Source organism: Poecilia formosa, unplaced genomic scaffold (assembly GCF_000485575.1).
Source record: "Poecilia formosa unplaced genomic scaffold, Poecilia_formosa-5.1.2 Scaffold512, whole genome shotgun sequence".
Lineage (NCBI taxonomy): Eukaryota > Metazoa > Chordata > Actinopteri > Cyprinodontiformes > Poeciliidae > Poecilia > Poecilia formosa.
The window spans coordinates 200,082-203,212 of NW_006800451.1; the positions used below are offsets into that span (position 1 = coordinate 200,082).

At 42.4% G+C, this 3,131-nt stretch overlaps 1 protein-coding gene across 1 annotated transcript in view; it reads left to right on the top strand.

Moving 5' to 3' along the window:
- Nucleotides 1–1,832: 1,832 nt before the first annotated feature.
- Nucleotides 1,833–3,131, top strand: part of asip1 (agouti signaling protein 1) — a 14,211-nt gene continuing 12,912 nt past the window's right edge. The window contains exon 1 of the mRNA XM_007579208.2: nt 1,833–2,412. The gene's annotated coding sequence lies outside the window, so the exon portion shown is untranslated. The remainder of the gene's footprint in view (nt 2,413–3,131) is intronic.

Here is a 3,131-nt window from a genome sequence, read left to right on the forward strand (position 1 = left end):
GAATCACCTGTTTTTCATGTGAAGTGGTTCAGTCTTTTTGCCAACATCTGCATCAGTTTATTCTCAGCCATGGTATACATTTAGCAGATATAACCATACAAGATGTTAAATTTGGTGTTTTTATCAGTGATCACTTCATTGACTATGGAATAAATAATGTTTTATTGTTAGCTAAATTTCATATACACAAATGTTGCTTTTCTAAAACCATTCCTAACTTTAGACAGTGGATGAATGATTTAAACTTGTTTTATAAATCTTTATATCTAGTAAACTCAAAATATGCGTTTAAGTTGTCCAATTTTTTGAAAACTTTCTTACTTTAATATACTGCCCTGTTTTATGTTTTATTTTTCATTTTGTTATGTACCATTTATGTCTTTATTCATTTATTTATTTTCTCTTTCCCAGTTGTTCGGCTCTGTTGACTGTTGGTTCTGTGATCTTATAATGTGGACATTACAGAACCTCTATGGAGCTGATTGTATATGTTTATATAATAACAATAAAAACAAACTCACTATGTAACGTCACGTGACGTTTACTTTTACAAAGTAAACTGTTAAGAGGTGTGCCGATTGATCGATCACCGATCATAATCGGCCAATTTCCGTGTAAAAGTGTATGATCAGTGATCGATCACCGTCTCTTGTTGCCGATCACTAAACCGATCACCTGTATCACTTCACAGCCTGCCTGCAGCTGCTCTCCTCTTTCCTTCTCACTGCGCAGCAACAAATCCTGTAGTGAGGAACTATAACGCTCAGAGAGTGAATGGGGACGTTTGCGAGTTGCGACAGAAAATTACCTCCAGGTGAAGCGCGTCACAACGCATCAATACAACGAATCTAATATGGCATTTAAAAACAAGAACTTGACAGAGTTTGGCTACATCGAGGCTCAATGCAGGAAAAAAGCGACCAGACAGCAGGTACAGCAGCTTAAGTCTTGGAGCTGCGGAGTGAGACTCTGGTTCTGGTTCTGCTCCCGATGTCGACTGCCATTAATCAGAACCAGCGTTAATCAGCTAGCCAATCAGAACCAGCGTTAGTCTTGATTCAGTAACTCATGATTGTTTATTTTGATGCTTTAATGATTGTTTCCTTTTCTTCTTGACATTATTTCATATCTGTGTTGTGAGATTTATTTGGCTCCTGTATAATTTATGGCTGAGAGCCTTACTGTTAAATATTATTGTACTGATTGCAGGTTTTTCAGTCCGTTTGACTGAACAGCTGCTGTTTTGTGCCTGCAAGTATTTAGCATGTTTTATGTCTAAATTAAGTGAATTTATTACCAGAACATTTTTCCATTTTGCCAGATCACATAGTAGCATTTATACCTCAAGCAAAACCTTAACAGGCGATGCAGGTGGTGGGCAGTGATCGGCCCTCATGGGTGATGGGAATCGGCAGAAAACACCTGAATGAATCGTCCCTAAAACCTGATGTTTTCATCGGCTGGAACTGTTTTTGGGTCGAGACGTTTGTGAGGCAAAACAACCAAACCATGAATTAATTGTTCTTTAAAATGTTAATAATCAGAAAGGAATTGATTGAGCTCATTTTAAATCATTGTGCCATTAACTGGGTGTTTTCTTGTTGTGACAGCTTATCATGACAGTTATTAGTTTAACTCCAGGAAGTGTTTCTGGTTGAGTAATTTACAGTTTTTCCATAAATGTTTTTCACTTTGTGGTGTTTCTAAATCGTAGCATTCGGTCTCAGACCTGGTCTGGGTCTCCATCCCTGTTATTTCTCTCACTTTTTAAGTTTTTTATCCCAGATATATTCCTGCTCACCTGAACTTCTCCAGAAGCCGGAAGCAGCCGCCTGTTTCGTTTGTTTTGGATCTCCTGCTCTGATTGGAGTCCGATCTTTTGAAAACTAGAAATAATTTTCCAGTTTGTTTATAGGGACGTCTGGCAGCTGTTGGGCCGTTAACCCGCCTGACGCGTCGCTGTATGAAAACCAACATGGCTGCTTGACAGATGAAAGCTTTCATGGCGAAGCGGCTCTGGCCTCTGAAATACAGTAGCGTTCAGCCGTGGTGGTAATGGGTTCGCTCAGTGGAGGGTCTGGTTCACATTTATGTGTCCATCCAGAGGATCTGACCTTTTCCATCCCCTAAACCTCAGCAGCGCTGGTCCCGCCTCCGGGCCAAACCTCCCAGTATATCTTCATCGTGTGAAGCTCCAACGCAGGGAAAGGTAGTCCAACTGAACAGGAACGAAGCAGCGGGAACAAGAAGATCTGGATGAGGGGAAAACTTTGACAGACGGAGAAACAAGAAGAGAGGAAAAAATCTGAAACGAAGCGAAGAAAGACTCGAATCAGCCGAAGAGGAAACGGGAGAGAAAACAGGGAAGGAATCAGAAGAGCAGAGAGCGCCGCGTCCCGTCAGGATCCTCAGGTAGGAGAGCGACCCGCTTTCCAGGATGGAGCCGAGAGACCCAGGCTGGAGGACGGCCAAGCCCGCCGAGGTCCGGTTAGAACCGCCGAGGTCCGGTTAGAACCGCCGAGGTCCGGTTAGAACCACAGAGGTCCGGTTAGAACCGCCGAGGTCCGGTTAGAACCACAGAGGTCCGGTTAGAACCACAGAGGTCCGGTTAGAACCGCCGAGGTCCGGTTTGACTAAAGCTGGTTCAGTTAATCTAAAACCGAAATGAAACGACAAGAAACGGATCCTGATTTTTGAGTTGGTCAACAGGGAGGTAGAATGAGAACACAGACCTGGTCCTGGTCATTAGAATCCGGATCGGAACCAACCGGATCAGGAACTGGGCTCCTGCTGATGGTGAAACCTGAATAGAAGCGAAACGAAGCAACAAAATGATCCGAATTAGTTTCCAGTTTGGCTCCAGTTAGCAGGAAGAAACAACCAGCAGCTTTTTGTTTAAATTCATAACAGAATAAAACTGAAAAGATCGTAACAATCTGACTAATAATCCCAACGTTATAATCTGATTACGACAGGAAAAACTCACTGATAATCCAACGAGCTGCAGGCTGTAAAACCTCTGAATATATAGATATAATTCAGAAAGGCTCCAGCGGGAACGTTTCATCTGTTAGTGTTTATTTACGGAATTAAAAATAATGTGACGGTCCGACTGAACCCGCTCCGGTCCG